The sequence below is a fragment of the Melanaphis sacchari genome, unplaced genomic scaffold (assembly GCF_002803265.2).
Source record: "Melanaphis sacchari strain LSU unplaced genomic scaffold, SCAv2.0 Contig11_pilon_pilon, whole genome shotgun sequence".
NCBI lineage: Eukaryota > Metazoa > Arthropoda > Insecta > Hemiptera > Aphididae > Melanaphis > Melanaphis sacchari.
Genome location: NW_020270469.1, coordinates 3,229,184 through 3,238,657, shown reverse-complemented (window position 1 = coordinate 3,238,657; position 9,474 = coordinate 3,229,184). Strand labels below are relative to the sequence as shown.

General features: G+C 25.3%; 1 long non-coding RNA gene across 1 annotated transcript; it reads left to right on the top strand.

Annotated features, from left to right (window-relative positions):
• The first annotated feature begins 8,357 nt into the window (after positions 1-8,357).
• On the top strand, positions 8,358-9,208 carry LOC112604372. The gene is made up of 3 exons (XR_003115222.1): positions 8,358-8,450; positions 8,575-8,753; positions 8,820-9,208. It is a non-coding gene; the product is annotated as an uncharacterized LOC112604372 (long non-coding RNA).
• The last annotated feature ends 266 nt before the right edge of the window (positions 9,209-9,474 follow it).

The following is a 9,474-nucleotide window of genomic DNA, read 5'->3' as shown; positions in this document are numbered from 1 at the left end:
TTGATGTTGATCCGTAATGAATAAACTGTTCTAAAGTATTAAATTAAAAGTCAAAACTCGTTTGATTGCAACTGCGCACCCTTGGTGCGAGACTTATCGGTAGACACGCAACAATATAATAATATTATATTATGGCATGAATGAACGCGCATCGTACGATAATATACTATACAGTATCAAATGTGTGTCGGTCATGTAATTATTGTATAGGTACATATAAATAAATATATATAAATAAAATGGCTTTCCATAACACTGTGTAGTGTAGGTACTTACTTAATATAATACTACAACACAACAACGTTATATTACTATTATTATTATTATTATTATTATTATTATGGTATCGAGACATCGGGTATAATAAGGCGTGTTTGTTTATAACATATACCTATATATATTTATACCGCACGCACGTTTTGTATGGGTAGTGGATTTCGCGTCTTGTGAGGTTGTTTTTTTACACATCAAGTCGGAGATTTTGGCCTTTAATCAATGAATGGGGATGACGACTATACACACGCAGTATACCTTAAATGCGATAGGTGGAGAAGAAACTACCCGTTGTACGTTCGGTTTCATTCATGTTTGTTACGCCGATATTACAATTATAGTGACGCGGTTTACTATATTATACGTTTGTATATACCTACGGCACATTGCACGGCACGTTTTGAGTACATTTATAATATATACCTATGTATAGTGTTATTGTTGTTTATTTTGTGCAGACCTATATTACTACGTTCTTACTACGATACGCACTTTCTACAGGGTAATCTATTTGACCGTTCTCACTGATTTCCCAAGTCAATTTTCGTATTTCTAAAATGTATTCTAATACACCTAGATAAATTAATGTCAGAATAACGTCAGAACTACTCACTACTAGATATGCTTTTTACGTTATAAAATTGTATTTTTATTACATTGATACCTATCTGTTTTACATTTTTTTAAATTTCTTAAAAACCTATGATTATGAATATTTAAGTTTGTACTCAAAAAAAAATAAAATATTTATACATAGCTACATAATATTGACAAATAATGTTGTTTTCATTTTTATTAACATTTACTTAAACTTTAAAAGAAATGAGTAATTTATTAAAAAATTTCCCGACAAAAGTTTTAATAAATGAAACAAACTAATTATAGGTATTATGTTCTATATTTTACATAAAAACTATGTTGAATTTTTAGTTAAGAAGTAAAAATAATCTAAAAACCACTACATAATATGTTTAAAATCAGTAAAAAATAATTTTTTTTTTTTCGAAAATGTTATATTATAAAAATATATAGTCATCTTAAACTTGGAAAACGTTTAAAAATTTACTTCCGAAATATTTTAGCCAGATCAATGAATCACCCCGTATAAAAATATAATATATAAAAATGTGTTTTACAAAGCGCAAAGACCTCACGAGGGCCACACCTGACGACGTCAATGACTAAGCCCGGCCGGACCATACTATTAATAGTAAATTACCTTACCTTTTTTTGCTATTTTAATGGACGACGAATAAGTAAAACGCCGCCAACTATACAAAGTGTTCATCGTCCGCTCTTATGCCGCTTATGAATACATTTTGTAATATTAATACGCATAAGTATACTTATGAGTTATGAGTTATAAACTTATAACTTATGATTAAATTTATATAATTATACTTTATATTTATTGTATGCAATACAAATGTACTGTAAATGTATGGTAAATAAATTAAAACCTAATTTTTTGGTTCAAATTTTACGTACAATTAGTTGTAAAAATATACCAAATGAGTGCTTTTCATTATTCGACGGAAATTTAACATTTTGCCAAATCGTGTTTAGTTACCCGCGCATAAAATAAAATATTTTTAACAAGATGCAAGAGTAGAACGCTAATATTAAATATCACAAAAAATATAATTAGGACACTAAAAACATAGAAAAATAATTTCAATAATTTAAATACAATAGTTGTTTTAAAACAAGTAAATTTTTTATCAATATTAAAAATTTAAAACACTTCATAATAATTAATTAATAGTTTAGTTATTACATGTAACACGCAAATAAAAACGTTAACTATACATAATTTACGTGACTTAGTAGAAAGTTACTCACCTCCTGTAATCTAAAGCTTGTATTGGAAAATTGAATTCAGTTTAATTTCTAACTATATGAACTGCATAAATAAATACAAATATTAATACTTTTGGGATTTCATAGCTAGATAAGAAGTTGTTCAGTAAAATATAATTATTAATTCAAATATTTATAAATAATATATTAATATTAAGATACACAAAAACTAAATAAAAAGTCTTACATTTAAAATGCTTATATATATATATTATTAAAATATACGAGTATAAACTATGAAGTAAGAGAAATTATTATCACACAATTTCTAAACAATTTCGGACTTTTATCAACGCTGATTGTTTATCCTAAGATTTACCAAATCTCGTTTGTAAATGTTTGAAATACAAAAATACTTCGGGGTTTGAACAAACTAATTTGTATATTCTAGGTTTTACCGAAATCATTCGGTAAATGTCCGAATTTCAGATATTTGGACTTTTACCATAATATATATATATTTTATTATTGATACCTACTTATCTTATAAAAACATTAAAATTATGAAGACTTAAAATATTTACATTAAGTTATATACATAAAAAAGTTAATTATACCAGAATTGAAGTTACACTTATATTTGGTTAATTGCATGATAATCATAATCAAGGTAAGTAGTTATCTACATTACAAAAGTAATATTAATAATATATTTTTTTTATTAAGATTTTGGATTTTGAAAGAATTTTGAATGTTTTTGTTATTAATATTGATGAGTTATTTATAATAAAATTAATTAGTCTGTTGATTATTCTTTTTAAAATATTTATAGTTTATAATATCAAATATGACTATAATATAAGTAGAATGCCTTGTTTCAATACAATAATGATTGTTCTTATAATATACAAATAACACGTTTTAGATTGATATTTAATAACCTTTAAAGTACAAACAATTTTCCTATAATTTTGACAAAATTAAAAATATATATCATATAATATATTCTATTTCAATTTACTATCATAATATAACCTAAGATATTTAATAGTATCAATTTTTTCCAATAAATAACAGCTAAAGTTAAAGTTAGTACTGTCATAGGGCAATAAATGTACATATAATTTTAACCATGAATATTTTAATTATTATTTTATATACTGAAGCATACATTATATTTAGTTTTATTTAGATTTAATTCCAATATTATTTTATCAAATAATAATTTGGCAAAATTTACAATCTCAATATTCTCAAAGTACAAATCATTATAAGATTTATTAAAAATTAATAGAACTATATTATCTACAAGGAAAAATGTTTTAGCGTTTACTATTAAGTTAAGTAAACCATTAATAAAACTTATAAACAAGAACAACAAAGTTTCTAATACTATGTTTTGTGATAAACCATAGGTTACTTTTAATAGATTACTATTCGCTACATGTATTAATTTTTACCAATTTAAATTTGTTTAATAAATGAAAATGTAAGAGTTTAAACTCATTATTTTTAAAAACAATGCCAAGATTTCTACAAATTATAATATTTGTTTTATAATATATTGAATAAAAAGCTTTTTTTTAACATTAAAGAATATTCCAATAACTTGTTTATTATCAAGATTTTCACGAACAAAATCATTAACAATAAACTGGTCATTACTTGTAGATTTATCGTTAATAAAACCTTAGTAGTTTTTGTTAAAATATATATTTCTATCTAAGGAACTCATTAGTTGGTACTTAATACATTTTTATAATGGTTTTTATAATGATAATTTATAGTAGTGAATATATGAATGTAGTTATTACATTCCAATATGATTACATTCTTAACAATTAGTAAAATTAAACATTTTTTAAACAATTTAGGATAAACATCTGATGATGTGAATAGACTGATTAATAGCATTAATGGAAAATATATAGGTAGTAGCTGATACCTCTTTTAGGATAAAACTGTGATATACATATTTAAAAAAAATACACAAGTACATTAATTTGATGTATTTTGGAATTTTAAATTAATCTATACAACTTAAAAATATGCTATCACTTACTAAACAGATATTTTGTAGATAATCTCAATATATATTAACACATTTTCTAGAAATAATATTATTTTTAATTGTCCTTCTATCGCAATAAAAAAAAAACATCAATTAAACTTATTGCTTGTACCAAAATTATTATTATAGATACATCTTTTGATAAAGTTTGAACATTTAGTAATATATTGTTTTTCAAATGATTAAATAGTTGTGTTCTTAAATGTTTAGATAATTTTGCTTTGTTAATCATTAAAAATAAAATACTACTATCAACCTTTTTTTTCCCTATTTTTATTTTTTTTTTAACGGGGTAAGTAGATTAAATTTATAATTTTTAAAGTTATTATGATTTGCGTTTACATCATCTACATTTAGTAATTAATTTACTTATATTAATCTTTACAAGGTATTAATAAATTAAGATAATCAAAATTATATTTACATTTTTGAGTATTTAATATATTGTTATTTATAAAATTGTAGCAAAAAATGATTGCTATTATCTAATGGTCTGAAATGGTACATTTAATAATTTAATATTCAACTATGTTTTATTACAATTTTTAATAAAAATACATGAATTTGCATCATTGATTTATATAGTAATTATTAATGGATGTGAGCAAATTAAAATTAGCTATTATATCTAAATACAGTCAATAGTTATTTACAATATATTAGTTGAAAAAATATTTATTATTATTGTTTTATAATCAATATTTTTGTAGGGCCATACAGGAATTCAAGAAGTTTTCCAAGGTTATCAAAATATAATGCACATGTTTATCCAAAGAAAATAAAGGCGAGATCAAAAATAAAAACAAATGAAAACTTAATTTAATTAACCGCCAAAGAAAATCATTTTAAAAAAATAATCATATTGTCTGCGGGCAGTCAATGTTCGTATACATGGAGTGCCATCATTTGATGATCCTTGATTATATAGCTTGTGGTATAAGGAGTACGTCCTTAATTATGTTACAAGTTGGTTATAATCGTTTGTTTTCCAATATTCCTTCCCACCATATATAATATTATATCGCCGCGCTTTTAGCGAGTCCCGAATTGCAGGATAATGGTTTATATATGTGTGTGTGTATATATTATAGTACATAGATTTGTATGTGTGTATGTAATGTGTGTATAAAAAGCAGGAGTCAGTGGCATCGGTGATCGTCCTGGGAATAAGTTTTAGTTAATGAAAATATAAGTGGATAAAGATTTAATCGAGGCACATGTCCCCCGTCGTTTCGTTTCACCGTATCCCTCTCCCTCTCTCACTATCCCCGATCGGTTCATCCGCGTGTCTCTGCAGTCTGTCTCTTTATATAGCCGTTTATAATGGGATTACCCACCCTCACCCACTCAGCAGTTGATTGTCACGACTGTAGTCCGAGGGGTTTAAAACACACATATACACAGTTTCTCGGGAGTGTGCGTCTCTGGGGCGGTCCAGAGCGCGTGCTGCACTGCTGTTGCTACTGCGACCGCGGCCAATTTACGCTCTCGTTTTGTTTGTAGTTAACCCTTCTATGTTTTTCCTCGATCGGTTTACTGTATAAGCGAATTCACTCTGGCGTGAACACTGCTACAATAATAATGTTATTGTAATAATATATGACGTATCATTTGACACAGCAGTAGGTAAGAACACTACTAATATACACTCGTGTCCCAAATCGATAAGATCGAGTAACTCGCAGTATCTGAACTCGTCAGAATTTCAGACAAATTGTTGTTAAATCTATGATACATTTTTATAACCTAACCTAACTTACTCTACGACCTTCAATTATATGCATAGCCAAAATATACCAAACAATTTTTATTTTTGTTTTAAACAATATAATTTACTGTAAAATAGGACATAAAGAACGAGTTAATAGGTAGGTATATAAATTTATCGTAAAAATATTATTATTTTTTAAAATATAAATAAAAAATATTAATAAATTTAAATAAAAATATAATGGTAAATTGAAACAAAAAGTAATTTAAAATTATTAAAAAAATAACTTTGTAAATTATGGATATAATTTAATCTATTATTTATAAAAATAATAACGTTTATTATAATTTATAATACTATAATGAATCAAACTGTATTTTATAAAGTGTTATGATTTACAATTGTGTTTGGCTGAGATTGTAACAATAATGAAATACAAACTATTTATTATTAATGATTATTAAAAGAGGTATTCGTTTAATATGAATTATATATTTTGATTTATTTTCATTAATTAACTAGATATTTACTTACAACTGTGTGTGACATAACACATTAATTTAGTATAATATGTTATTTAACATTAGTAAAATATTATGTCAATGTTAGTATCTGCACAAATGTGCATTATTGTTGATTTAAGTAATACATATTTACACTGTAACATAATGCCGTAAATGCGTAATTAAATGTTGTTTTAACGATATACTGTACACGAACATGGCTAAAGAAGTTGTCAATTTGTTAGTACAACATAAAAAACACGGCGTTATGATGACAACAATAATATTATTATATACGTACGCAGTCATTTAAGTCTATATATATATATATATATATATATTATACACTATAGATCAGACTAGGATCGAGACGTCATTAGGTATTGTATTATTATTATTATTTTTATTATTATTATTACTATTGTTTATTATGATATTATGAAAACGAAAGACAATTTACTCTGTGCGTAACCATTAGAATAATATGTACCTGCCTATAGCTATAATATATAATATACCCTATTCGTGTGTATAACACGGGCGTACATCCAATTTCCTCGTTTCCGGTCCCCATGTGTAATAGGTATAAACCGCAACGATATACACCTATACAATATATAATAATGATAATACGAAAAATGAACATTCCAAATTGGCGGTTTTTCCTCCTCGAGTATATTATTTCGTGTTAATGACTGACGACAAAGATCGAGTACATTATACTATTATAAATGTCTTTACACGTCTTGTTCCTTTATTGGAATGACTATAATATAAGGAGCAATCTATTTGAATTCGTTCGCATTAATTTTCTAGATAAATTTCTGTATTTTTAAAAAAATAAAAGAGGAAAATAGAAAACCACTTTACTGATAGTAGGAGTTGAGTTTATAATGTAATATTTAAATTTTAAAAGATATTTGTACTTTTTATTTTTTTAATTTTTCTTAATTATTTTAAAAAGAACTGATAATTTGAAATGTTCAAAACTACCAACTAGATCCAATTTACTACCAAAAACTTCTATCAAAGTTAATGAGTATACTTTGCTACTTGACTTTTTTTTTTTAAAAAGGTATCTTTTAAACACAAAAATAAGAAACGTACATTATTATAAAATTAATACATGTATAAAATGTATACAAAATTATTAATATAACTAAACACAAAAAATCTTATTTTGTTTACACATTTCTATAAGCGTGATTAATTTAACGATAACATAATATTGTTAGGCTCTTGCGTGTCGTCTTTGTCTTATTACTCCGATTGTATTTATTATAAGCTAAATAGAATAAAAGTATACAGCCGTATATGTTTATTGTGTAAAATTAATCATTATGTATATATATATATATAAATGTAGGTATCAAGTGTAAGATAAAAAATATTATTTTAAATAAAACACTCACATACATATTATATCCTATTATCATTTCAATACATGATAATATATAATCTGCTATATATGTAAGCCCATGATGCACTATTGATAATTATAATAACACGTTTGTGGTCGAGTTTAGGTATACATAATATATTACATATAAGGTTATAAAATATACCTATAGACTCCCGCGAGACACTCTCGCGGGGAGGTTTGCGGGGTCGTTGAAAATGTACAAAACTTTTTAACTGAAAATTCGATTAGCCACCAAACTTTTAAGTATACCTATATTATGCAATATATAGTAAACGTTGTACGTTATTATCTGTACAATATAACTGTTATATATTTACAACGTCACCGCGTCTGGTCGTATTTCACCCACTGAAGAAATAAGCAGACCTTGTTCCGAAGTGGTTCGTAATGTACTGCGCGATCGTGTCGCGGAGGAGCTGGAAGGGATATTATATCAAAATAAACCACGTTTCGAAAGCCTTAATACATTATATTATATTAAATTATTATGGTTGTTATTATTATAATATTGTTTTTACGCCAGATGCAAAAAAATATTTTTTTTAAATGATTTTTCGTGGAATCATACTTGCGAAATATTATATTATGATATATAGACATAGCTGGCAAGCAAATCGTGAGATAATAATGATATCCTACCATACCATTACAGTTTTTAACAGAAACCAAGTACGTTTTAATAAAAATAGATATTCATACATTTCGAATTCTGCATTTTATAATCCATGTAAAAAAAAATAAATATTTTTAGGATACGAGTAAGTATTGAAATCTAAAATATCAAATTTTTCAGAAAACAATCTACAAACAATAGTCCTGGGAATAGATAACTAGACATTTTCAGATTTTCTATATGTTATAAAATATAGTTCCAAATAAATACAATTCTGATTACAACAGCCAAGTATAATATTATTGTCTACCGATTTCGTCTATTTCGTGTAAAACTAATGCGGAGACAAATAATTTACAGTATAGCTTACCGTCGCCTTTGACGCATATTATATTATATTAATTATTTATTATTTTATTTTTTAGGCGTGATAGTGTGGTAATATTTTATATTTACTCCAAAAACGAGTTTATAAAAAGACATTACTGATAAAAAAAACGTGCATTGCTGCTGATCAGTGAGTGGCTTGAAAACTTGAAAACGCAGCTAATTTAAACGTTACAGAAAACAGTATTTTCGAGGACGTCAATCATTAAATTTTTTTTTTTATTATTGTTATTGTTTATAAAATTATTATAAAGTATGGGGCCCTGTATAAGCAACTTAAACATCTTGAACCCATTTAAAAAATTTAGGAAGTGATAGAAAACCAATGTCATATGTGTCGATGCTTGGTCCCACTTAATAGTCGCTTTTATATAATTACAAAATTATTTAGAAAAACTGTAACTGATGATCAATTCAAAATTCAATACAAATAACATAATTTTAAATCATACCATACTCTAATATATGTAATTTATTATTCTTTCTTTTTTTTCTTTTTTTAAGTTTTTCTGACATACATCATATAAACTTAAGTGTATAGAAACAATTTTAAAAAAATTTTAAATCAGGTCACATGGTATAAGTAATACTGGATTTAAAATGTACAGAATAATAACAATTTTTACATTAAGAAACAATTTGACAATTATACATTAAATATAGGTACATATACAACAATAATTAGTTATTAGT